We start from the raw sequence: 12864 nt of genomic DNA on the forward strand, positions 1-12864 counted from the left end.
AGAGGTTCATTTCTAGATAAGTTCCATGTAAGCCAGTCGATTGTGGAACAAAAGGTAAATTTCTAGATAAGTTCCATGTAAGCCAATCGATTGTCGAACAAGAGGTACATTTCTAAATAAGTTCCATGTAAGCCAGTCGATTGTCGAACAAGAGGTTCATTTCTAAATAAGTTCCATGTTAGCCAGTCGAACGTCGAAACAAGAGGTTCATATCTAAATAAGTTCCATGCAAGCCGGTCGATTGTCGAACAAGAGGTTCATTTCTAAATAAGTTCCATGTTAGCCAGTCGAACGTCGAAACAAGAGGTTCATATCTAAATAAGTTCCATGCAAGCCGGTCGATTGTCGAACAAAAGGTTCATTTCTAAATAAGTTCCATGTAAGCCAGTCGATTGTCGAACAAAAGGTTCATTGCTAAATAAGTTTCATGTAAGCCAGTAGAAGGTCGAAACAAGAGGTTCATTTCTAAATAGGTTCCATGCAAGCTGGTCGAACGTCGAAACAAGAGGTTCATTTGCAAAGAAGTTCCATGTAAGCCAGTCGATCGTCAAACAAGGGGAACATTTCTAAACAAGTTCCATGTAAGCCAGTCGAATGTCGAAACAAGGAATTAATTTGTAAATAAGTTCAATGTAAGCCAGTCCAACGTCGAAACAAGAGGTACATTTCTTGATAAATTCCATGTAAGACAATCGATCGTCAAACAAGGGGTACATTTCTATATAAGTTTCATGTAAGCCAGTCGAATGTCGAAACAAGAAATTAATTCGTAAATAAGTTTCATGTAAGCCAGTCCAACGTCGAAACAAGAGATTTATATGTAAATAAAATCCATGTAAGCTAGTCGATTGTCGAAACAAGAGATTCATATGTAAATAAGTTCCATGTAAGCCAGTCGAACGTCGAAACAAGAGATTCATATGTAAATAAGTTCCATGTAAGCCAGTCGAACGTCGAAACAAGAGATTCATATGTAAATAAGTTCCATGTAAGCCAGTTGAACGTCGAAACAAGAGATTCATATGTAAATAAGTTCCATGTAAGCCAGTCGAACGTCGAAACAAGAGATTCATACGTAAATAAGTTCCATGTAAGCCAGTCGAACGTCGAAACAAGAGATTCATTTGTAAATAGGTTTCATGTAAGCCAGTCCAACGTCGAAAAAAGAGGTTCATTTTAAAAGAATTCCATTTAAGCCAGTCGATTGTCGAACAAGTAGTACATTTGTAAATAAGTGCCATGTAAGCCATTCGATTGTCGAACAAGAGGTTCATTTGTAAATAAGTTCCATGTAAGCCAGTCGATTGTCAAACAAGAGGTTCATTTGTTAATAAGTTCCATGTAAGCCAGTCGATTGTCGAACAAGAGGTACATTTGTAAATATTTACATCTCAACCTCCATTTCTTAAATTAACTGCCTTTCGGCAATTGCGTTCATCAATCAACATCTTCGGATATGTTCGGATCGCAATTCTTTGCATAACAATATACATGAAAACTATTGATCTTGTTATTTTTGTATTGTGTCAGCAGGTCACGTAAAATATAAGTCAACATTTTAGAAAATGTTAATTTATTATATTTTAAATGTATTGTTGTCATAAGTGTTTAAATATACGTTTAAAAGTGATTTCAAGTGGTTGATCTATTCCCACGTTATTGTGATGTCATTTGAAAAAAAATGTTTCCGGATATGAACGCAACTGGGTTGGTCAAAGTACGTCTGGACTCCTTCGGGCTCCACACATTTTGACCAGCCCAATTGCGTTCATACCCCAATTATGACATCAACCCTGCAATTCATTCCTTAAATAATTTCCATATTAGCCAGTCGATCGTCGAAACAAGATTCATTTGTAAATAAGTTCCATGTTAGCCAGTCGATTGTCGAAACAAGAGGTTCATTTCTAGATAAGTTCCATGTAAGCCAGTCGATCTTCAAAACAAGAGGTTCATTTCTAGCTAAGTTCCATGTAAGCCAGTCGATTGTCGAACAAAAGGTACATTTCTAGCTAAGTTCCATGTAAGCCAGTCGATTGTCGAACAAAAGGTTCATTTCTAGCTAAGTTCCATGTAAGCCAGTCGATTGTCGAACAAAAGGTTCATTTCTAGATAAGTTCCATGTAAGCCAGTCGATTGTCGAACAAAAGGTTCATTTCTAGATAAGTTCCATGTAAGCCAGTCGATTGTCGAACAAAAGGTAAATTTCTAGATAAGTTCCATGTAAGCCAGTCGATTGTCGAACAAAACGTACATTTCTAGATAAGTTCCATGTAAGCCAGTCGATTGTCGAAACAAGAGGTTCATTTCTAAATAAGTTCCATGTAAGCCAGTCGATTGTCGAACAAGAGGTTCATTTCTAAATAAGTTCCATGTTAGCCAGTCGAACGTCGAAACAAGAGGTTCATTTCTAAATAAGTTCCATGCAAGCCGGTCGATTGTCGAACAAAAGGTACATTTCTAAATAAGTTCCATGTAAGCCAGTCGATTGTCCAACAAGAGGTTCATTTCTAAATAAGTTCCATGTAAGCCAGTCGATTGTCGAACAAGAGGTTCATTTCTAAATAAGTTCCATGTAAGCCAGTCGATTGTCGAACAAGAGGTTCATTTGTAAATAAGTTCCATGTTAGCCAGTCGAACGTCGAAACAAGAGGTTCATTTCTAAATAAGTTCCATGCAAGCCGGTCGATTGTCGAACAAAAGGTACATTTCTAAATAAGTTCCATGTAAGCCAGTCGATTGTCGAACAAAAGGTTCATTGCTAAATAAGTTTCATGCAAGCCAGTAGAAGGTCGAAACAAGAGGTTCATTTCTAAATAAGTTCCATGTAAGCCGGTCGAACGTCGAAACAAGAGGTTCATTTGCAAAGAAGTTCCATGTAAGCCAGTCGATCGTCAAACAAGGGGAACATTTCTAAATAAGTTCCATGTAAGCCAGTCGAGCGTCGAAACAAGATATTTATTTGTAAATAAGTTCAATGTAAGCCAGTCCAACGTCGAAACAAGAGGTACATTTCTTGATAAGTTCCATGTATGACAATCGATCGTCAAACAAGGGGTACATTTCTAAATAAGTTTCATGTAAGCCAGGCGAATGTCGAAACAAGAAATTAATTCGTAAATAAGTTTCATGTAAGCCAGTCGAACGTCGAAACAAGAGATTCATTTGTAAATAAGTTCCATGTAAGCCAGTCGAACGTCGAAACAAGAGATTCATATGTAAATAAGTTCCATGTAAGCCAGTCGAACGTCGAAACAAGAGATTCATATGTAAATAAGTTCCATGTAAGCCAGTCGAACGTCGAAACAAGAGATTCATTTGTAAATAGGTTCCATGTAAGCCAGTCGAACGTCGAAACAAGAGATTCATTTGTCAATAGGTTTCATGTAAGCCAGTGCAACGTCAAAAAAAGAGGTTCATTTAAAAAAAATCCATGTAAGCCAGTCGATTGTCGAACAAGTGGTACATTTGTAAATAAGTGCCATGTAAGCCAGTCGATTGTCGAACAAGAGGTTCATTTCTAAATAAGTTCCATGTAAGCCAGTCGATTGTCAAACAAGAGGTTCATTTGTTAATAAGTTCCATGTAAGCCAGTCGATTGTCGAACAAGAGGTACATTTGTAAATATTTACATCTCAACCTCCATTTCTTAAATAAACTGCCTTTCGGCAATTGCGTTCATCAATCAACATCTTCGGATATGTTCGGATCGCAATTCATCGCATAACAATATACATGAAAACTATTGATCTTGTTATTTTTTGTATTGTGTCAGCAGGTCACGTAAAATATAAGTCAACATTTTAGAAAATGTTAATTTATTATATTTTAAATGTATTGTTGTCATAAGTGTTTAAATATACGTTTAAAAGTGATTTCAAGTGGTTGATCTATTCCCACGTTATTGTGATGTCATTTGAAAAAAAATGTTTCCGGATATGAACGCAACTGGGTTGGTCAAAGTACGTCTGGACTCCTTCGGGCTCCACACATTTTGACCAGCCCAATTGCGTTCATACCCCAATTATGACATCAACCCTGCAATGCATTCCTTAAATAATTTCCATATTAGCCAGTCGATCGTCGAAACAAGATTCATTTGTAAATAAGTTCCATGTTAGCCAGTCGATTGTCGAAACAAGAGGTTCATTTCTAGATAAGTTCCATGTAAGCCAGTCGATCTTCAAAACAAGAGGTTCATTTCTAGCTAAGTTCCATGTAAGCCAGTCGATTGTCGAACAAAAGGTACATTTCTAGCTAAGTTCCATGTAAGCCAGTCGATTGTCGAACAAAAGGTTCATTTCTAGCTAAGTTCCATGTAAGCCAGTCGATTGTCGAACAAAAGGTTCATTTCTAGATAAGTTCCATGTAAGCCAGTCGATTGTCGAACAAAAGGTAAATTTCTAGATAAGTTCCATGTAAGCCAGTCGATTGTCGAACAAAAGGTAAATTTCTAGATAAGTTCCATGTAAGCCAGTCGATTGTCGAACAAAAGGTACATTTCTAGATAAGTTCCATGTAAGCCAGTCGATTGTCGAAACAAGAGGTTCATTTCTAAATAAGTTCCATGTAAGCCAGTCGATTGTCGAACAAGAGGTTCATTTCTAAATAAGTTCCATGTTAGCCAGTCGAACGTCGAAACAAGAGGTTCATTTCTAAATAAGTTCCATGCAAGCCGGTCGATTGTCGAACAAAAGGTACATTTCTAAAATAAGTTCCATGTAAGCCAGTCGATTGTCGAACAAGAGGTTCATTTCTAAATAAGTTCCATGTAAGCCAGTCGATTGTCGAACAAGAGGTTCATTTCTAAATAAGTTCCATGTCAGCCAGTCGATTGTCGAACAAGTGGTTCATTTTTAAATAAGTTCCATGTTAGCCAGTCGAACGTCGAAACAAGAGGTTCATTTCTAAATAAGTTCCATGCAAGCCGGTCGATTGTCGAAAAAAAGGTACATTCCTAAATAAGTTCCATGTAAGCCAGTCGATTGTCGAACAAAAGGTTCATTGCTAAATAAGTTTCATGCAAGCCAGTAGAAGGTCGAAACAAGAGGTTCATTTCTAAATAAGTTCCATGCAAGCCGGTCGAACGTCGAAACAAGAGGTTCATTTGCAAAGAAGTTCCATGTAAGCCAGTCGATCGTCAAACAAGGGGAACATTTCTAAATAAGTTCCATGTAAGCCAGTCGAGCGTCGAAACAAGATATTTATTTGTAAATAAGTTCAATGTAAGCCAGTCCAACGTCGAAATAAGAGGTACATTTCTTGATAAGTTCCTTGTATGACAATCGATCGTCAAACAAGGGGTACATTTCTAAATAAGTTTCATGTAAGCCAGTCGAATGTCGAAACAAGAAATTAATTCGTAAATAAGTTTCATGTAAGCCAGTCCAACGTCGAAACAAGAGATTTATATGTAAATAAAATCCATGTAAGCTAGTCGATTGTCGAAACAAGAGATTCGTATGTAAATAAGTTCCATGTAAGCCAGTCGAACGTCGAAACAAGAGATTCATATATAAATAAGTTCCATGTAAGCCAGTCGAACGTCGAAACAAGAAATTCATATGTAAATAAGTTCCATGTAAGCCAGTCCAACGTCGAAACAAGAGATTTATATGTAAATAAAATCCATGTAAGCTAGTCGATTGTCGAAACAAGAGATTCATATGTAAATAAGTTCCATGTAAGCCAGTTGAACGTCGAAACAAGAGATTCATATGTAAATAAGTTCCATGTAAGCCAGTCGAACGTCGAAACAAGAGATTCATATGTAAATAAGTTCCATGTAAGCCAGTTGAACGTCGAAACAAGAGATTCATATGTAAATAAGTTCCATGTAAGCCAGTCGAACGTCGAAACAAGAGATTCATACGTAAATAAGTTCCATGTAAGCCAGTCGAACGTCGAAACAAGAGATTCATTTGTAAATAAGTTTCATGTAAGCCAGTCCAACGTCGAAAAAAGAGGTTCATTTTAAAAGAATTCCATTTAAGCCAGTCGATTGTCGAACAAGTAGTACATTTGTAAATAAGTGCCATGTAAGCTATTCGATTGTCGAACAAGAGGTTCATTTGTAAATAAGTTCCATGTAAGCCAGTCGATTGTCAAACAAGAGGTTCATTTGTTAATAAGTTCCATGTAAGCCAGTCGATTGTCGAACAAGAGGTACATTTGTAAATATTTACATCTCAACCTCCATTTCTTAAATTAACTGCCATTCGGCAATTGCGTTCATCAATCAACATCTTCGGATATGTTCGGATCGCAATTCTTTGCATAACAATATACATGAAAACTATTGATCTTGTTATTTTTTGTATTGTGTCAGCAGGTCACGTAAAATATAAGTCAACATTTTAGAAAATGTTAATTTATTATATTTTAAATGTATTGTTGTCATAAGTGTTTAAATATACGTTTAAAAGTGATTTCAAGTGGTTGATCTATTCCCACGTTATTGTGATGTCATTTGAAAAAAAATGTTTCCGGATATGAACGCAACTGGGTTGGTCAAAGTACGTCTGGACTCCTTCGGGCTCCACACATTTTGACCAGCCCAATTGCGTTCATACCCCAATTATGACATCAACCCTGCAATTCATTCCTTAAATAATTTCCATATTAGCCAGTCGATCGTCGAAACAAGATTCATTTGTAAATAAGTTCCATGTTAGCCAGTCGATTGTCGAAACAAGAGGTTCATTTCTAGATAAGTTCCATGTAAGCCAGTCGATCTTCAAAACAAGAGATTCATTTCTAGCTAAGTTCCATGTAAGCCAGTCGATTGTCGAACAAAAGGTACATTTCTAGCTAAGTTCCATGTAAGCCAGTCGATTGTCGAACAAAAGGTTCATTTCTAGCTAAGTTCCATGTAAGCCAGTCGATTGTCGAACAAAAGGTTTATTTCTAGATAAGTTCCATGTAAGCCAGTCGATTGTCGAACAAAAGGTTCATTTCTAGCTAAGTTCCATGTAAGCCAGTCGATTGTCGAACAAAAGGTTCATTTCTAGATAAGTTCCATGTAAGCCAGTCGATTGTCGAACAAAAGGTACATTTCTAGATAAGTTCCATGTAAGCCAGTCGATTGTCGAAACAAGAGGTTCATTTCTAAATAAGTTCCATGTAAGCCAGTCGATTGTCGAACAAGAGGTTCATTTCTAGATAAGTTCCATGTAAGCCAGTCGATTGTCGAACAAAAGGTAAATTTCTAGATAAGTTCCATGTAAGCCAGTCGATTGTCGAACAAAAGGTACATTTCTAGATAAGTTCCATGTAAGCCAGTCGATTGTCGAAACAAGAGGTTCATTTCTAAATAAGTTCCATGTAAGCCAGTCGGTTGTCGAACAAGAGGTTCATTTCTAAATAAGTTCCATGTTAGCCAGTCGAACGTCGAAACAAGAGGTTCATTTCTAAATAAGTTCCATGCAAGCCGGTCGATTGTCGAACAAAAGGTACATTTCTAAATAAGTTCCATGTAAGCCAGTCGATTGTCCAACAAGAGGTTCATTTCTAAATGAGTTCCATGTAAGCCAGTCGATTGTCGAACAAGAGGTTCATTTCTAAATAAGTTCCATGTAAGCCAGTCGATTGTCGAACAAGAGGTTCATTTTTAAATAAGTTCCATGTTAGCCAGTCGAACGTCGAAACAAGAGGTTCATTTCTAAATAAGTTCCATGCAAGCCGGTCGATTGTCGAACAAAAGGTACATTTCTAAATAAGTTCCATGTAAGCCAGTCGATTGTCGAACAAAAGGTTCATTGCTAAATAAGTTTCATGCAAGCCAGTAGAAGGTCGAAACAAGAGGTTCATTTCTAAATAAGTTCCATGCAAGCCGGTCGAACGTCGAAACAAGAGGTTCATTTGCAAAGAAGTTCCATGTAAGCCAGTCGATCGTCAAACAAGGGGAACATTTCTAAATAAGTTCCATGTAAGCCAGTCGAGCGTCGAAACAAGATATTTATTTGTAAATAAGTTCAATGTAAGCCAGTCCAACGTCGAAACAAGAGGTACATTTCTTGATAAGTTCCATGTATGACAATCGATCGTCAAACAAGGGGTACATTTCTAAATAAGTTTCATGTAAGCCAGTCGAATGTCGAAACAAGAAATTAATTCGTAAATAAGTTTCATGTAAGCCAGTCGAACGTCGAAACAAGAGATTCATTTGTAAATAAGTTCCATGTAAGCCAGTCGAACGTCGAAACAAGAGATTCATATGTAAATAAATTCCATGTAAGCCAGTCGAACGTCGAAACAAGAGATTCATATGTAAATAAGTTCCATGTAAGCCAGTCGAACGTCGAAACAAGAGATTCATATGTAAATAGGTTCCATGTAAGCCAGTCGAACGTCGAAACAAGAGATTCATTTGTCAATAGGTTTCATGTAAGCCAGTGCAACGTCAAAAAAAGAGGTTCATTTAAAAAAAATCCATTTAAGCCAGTCGATTGTCGAACAAGTGGTACATTTGTAAATAAGTGCCATGTAAGCCAGTCGATTGTCGAACAAGAGGTTCATTTCTAAATAAGTTCCATGTAAGCCAGTCGATTGTCAAACAAGAGGTTCATTTGTTAATAAGTTCCATGTAAGCCAGTCGATTGTCGAACAAGAGGTACATTTGTAAATATTTACATCTCAACCTCCATTTGTTAAATAAACTGCCTTTCGGCAATTGCGTTCATCAATCAACATCTCTGGATATGTTCGGATCGCAATTCATCGCATAACAATATACATGAAAACTATTGATCTTGTTATTTTTTGTATTGTGTCAGCAGGTCACGTAAAATATAAGTCAACATTTTAGAAAATGTTAATTTATTATATTTTAAATGTATTGTTGTCATAAGTGTTTAAATATACGTTTAAAAGTGATTTCAAGTGGTTGATCTATTCCCACGTTATTGTGATGTCATTTGAAAAAAAATGTTTCCGGATATGAACGCAACTGGGTTGGTCAAAGTACGTCTGGACTCCTTCGGGCTCCACACATTTTGACCAGCCCAATTGCGTTCATACCCCAATTATGACATCAACCCTGCAATGCATTCCTTAAATAATTTCCATATTAGCCAGTCGATCGTCGAAACAAGATTCATTTGTAAATAAGTTCCATGTTAGCCAGTCGATTGTCGAAACAAGAGGTTCATTTCTAGATAAGTTCCATGTAAGCCAGTCGATCTTCAAAACAAGAGGTTCATTTCTAGCTAAGTTCCATGTAAGCCAGTCGATTGTCGAACAAAAGGTACATTTCTAGCTAAGTTCCATGTAAGCCAGTCGATTGTCGAACAAAAGGTTCATTTCTAGCTAAGTTCCATGTAAGCCAGTCGATTGTCGAACAAAAGGTTCATTTCTAGATAAGTTCCATGTAAGCCAGTCGATTGTCGAACAAAAGGTTCATTTCTAGATAAGTTCCATGTAAGCCAGTCGATTGTCGAACAAAAGGTAAATTTCTAGATAAGTTCCATGTAAGCCAGTCGATTGTCGAACAAAAGGTACATTTCTAGATAAGTTCCATGTAAGCCAGTCGATTGTCGAAACAAGAGGTTCATTTCTAAATAAGTTCCATGTAAGCCAGTCGATTGTCGAACAAGAGGTTCATTTCTAAATAAGTTCCATGTTAGCCAGTCGAACGTCGAAACAAGAGGTTCATTTCTAAATAAGTTCCATGCAAGCCGGTCGATTGTCGAACAAAAGGTACATTTCTAAATAAGTTCCATGTAAGCCAGTCGATTGTCGAACAAGAGGTTCATTTCTAAATAAGTTCCATGTAAGCCAGTCGATTGTCGAACAAGAGGTTCATTTCTAAATAAGTTCCATGTAAGCCAGTCGATTGTCGAACAAGAGGTTCATTTTTAAATAAGTTCCATGTTAGCCAGTCGAACGTCGAAACAAGAGGTTCATTTCTAAATAAGTTCCATGCAAGCCGGTCGATTGTCGAACAAAAGGTACATTCCTAAATAAGTTCCATGTAAGCCAGTCGATTGTCGAACAAAAGGTTCATTGCTAAATAAGTTCCATGCAAGCCAGTAGAAGGTCGAAACAAGAGGTTCATTTCTAAATAAGTTCCATGCAAGCCGGTCGAACGTCGAAACAAGAGGTTCATTTGCAAAGAAGTTCCATGTAAGCCAGTCAATCGTCAAACAAGGGGAACATTTCTAAATAAGTTCCATGTAAGCCAGTCGAGCGTCGAAACAAGATATTTATTTGTAAATAAGTTCAATGTAAGCCAGTCCAACGTCGAAACAAGAGGTACATTTCTTGATAAGTTCCTTGTATGACAATCGATCGTCAAACAAGGGGTACATTTCTAAATAAGTTTCATGTAAGCCAGTCGAATGTCGAAACAAGAAATTAATTCGTAAATAAGTTTCATGTAAGCCAGTCCAACGTCGAAACAAGAGATTTATATGTAAATAAAATCCATGTAAGCCAGTCGATTGTCGAAACAAGAGATTCGTATGTAAATAAGTTCCATGTAAGCCAGTCGAACGTCGAAACAAGAGATTCATATATAAATAAGTTCCATGTAAGCCAGTCGAACGTCGAAACAAGAAATTCATATGTAAATAAGTTCCATGTAAGCCAGTCGAACGTCGAAACAAGAGATTCATTTGTAAATAAGTTCCATGTAAGCCAGTCGAACGTCGAAACAAGAGATTCATATGTAAATAAGTTCCATGTAAGCCAGTCGAACGTCGAAACAAGAGATTCATATGTAAATAAGTTCCATGTAAGCCAGTCGAACGTCGAAACAAGAGATTCATTTGTAAATAGGTTCCATGTAAGCCAGTCGAACGTCGAAACAAGAGATTCATTTGTCAATAGGTTTCATGTAAGCCAGTGCAACGTCAAAAAAAGAGGTTCATTTAAAAAAATCCATTTAAGCCAGTCGATTGTCGAACAAGTGGTACATTTGTAAATAAGTGCCATGTAAGCCAGTCGATTGTCGAACAAGAGGTTCATTTCTAAATAAGTTCCATGTAAGCCAGTCGATTGTCAAACAAGAGGTTCATTTGTTAATAAGTTCCATGTACGACAGTCGATTGTCGAACAAGAGGTACATTTGTAAATATTTACATCTCAACCTCCATTTGTTAAATAAACTGCCTTTCGGCAATTGCGTTCATCAATCAACATCTTCGGATATGTTCGGATCGCAATTCATCGCATAACAATATACATGAAAACTATTGATCTTGTTATTTTTTGTGTTGTGTCAGCAGGTCACGTAAAATATAAGTCAACATTTTAGAAAATGTTAATTTATTATATTTTAAATGTATTGTTGTCATAAGTGTTTAAATATACGTTTAAAAGTGATTTCAAGTGGTTGATCTATTCCCACGTTATTGTGATGTCATTTGAAAAAAAATGTTTCCGGATATGAACGCAACTGGGTTGGTCAAAGTACGTCTGGACTCCTTCGGGCTCCACACATTTTGACCAGCCCAATTGCGTTCATACCCCAATTATGACATCAACCCTGCAATTCATTCCTTAAATAATTTCCATATTAGCCAGTCGATCGTCGAAACAAGATTCATTTGTAAATAAGTTCCATGTTAGCCAGTCGATTGTCGAAACAAGAGGTTCATTTCTAGATAAGTTCCATGTAAGCCAGTCGATCTTCAAAACAAGAGGTTCATTTCTAGCTAAGTTCCATGTCAGCCAGTCGATTGTCGAACAAAAGGTACATTTCTAGCTAAGTTCCATGTAAGCCAGTCGATTGTCGAACAAAAGGTTCATTTGCAAAGAAGTTCCATGTAAGCCAGTCGATTGTCGAACAAAAGGTTCATTTCTAGATAAGTTCCATGTAAGCCAGTCGATTGTCGAACAAAAGGTAAATTTCTAGATAAGTTCCATGTAAGCCAGTCGATTTTCGAACAAAAGGTAAATTTCTAGATAAGTTCCATGTAAGCCAGTCGATTGTCGAAACAAGAGGTTCATTTCTAAATAAGTTCCATGCAAGCCGGTCGATTGTCGAACAAGAGGTTCATTTCTAAATAAGTTCCATGTAAGCCAGTCGAACGTCGAAACAAGAGATTCATTTGTAAATAAGTTCCATGTAAGCCAGTCGAACGTCGAAACAAGAGATTCATATGTAAATAAGTTCCATGTAAGCCAGTCGAACGTCGAAACAAGAAATTCATATGTAAATAAGTTCCATGTAAGCCAGTCGAACGTCGAAACAAGAGATTCATATGTAAATAAGTTCCATGTAAGCCAGTCGAACGTCGAAACAAGAGATTCATTTGTAAATAGGTTCCATGTAAGCCAGTCGAACGTCGAAACAAGAGGTTCATTTGTCAATACGTTTCATGTAAGCCAGTGCAACGTCGAAAAAAGAGGTTCATTTAAAAAAAATCCATTTAAGCCAGTCGATTGTCGAACAAGTGGTACATTTGTAAATAAGTGCCATCTAAGCCAGTCGATTGTCGAACAAGAGGTTCATTTGTAAATAAGTTCCATGTAAGCCAGTCGATTGTCAAACAAGAGGTTCATTTGTTAATAAGTTCCATGTAAGCCAGTCGATTGTAGAACAAGAGGTACATTTGTAAATATTTACATCTCAACCTCCATTTCTTAAATTAACTGCCTTTCGGCAATTGCGTTCATCAATCAACATCTTCGGATATGTTCGGATCGCAATTCATCGCATAACAATATACTATTGATCTTGCTATTTTTTGTATTGTGTCAGCAGGTCACGTAAAACATAAGTCAACATTTTAGAAAATGTTAATTTATTATATTTTAAATGTATTGTTGTCATAAGTGTTTAAATATACGTTTAAAAGTGATTTCAAGTGGTTGATCTATTCCCGCGTTATTGTGACGTCATTTGTTTTCGGTTACAGTCGG

Source organism: Mya arenaria, chromosome 17, assembly GCF_026914265.1.
Source record: "Mya arenaria isolate MELC-2E11 chromosome 17, ASM2691426v1".
Lineage (NCBI taxonomy): Eukaryota > Metazoa > Mollusca > Bivalvia > Myida > Myidae > Mya > Mya arenaria.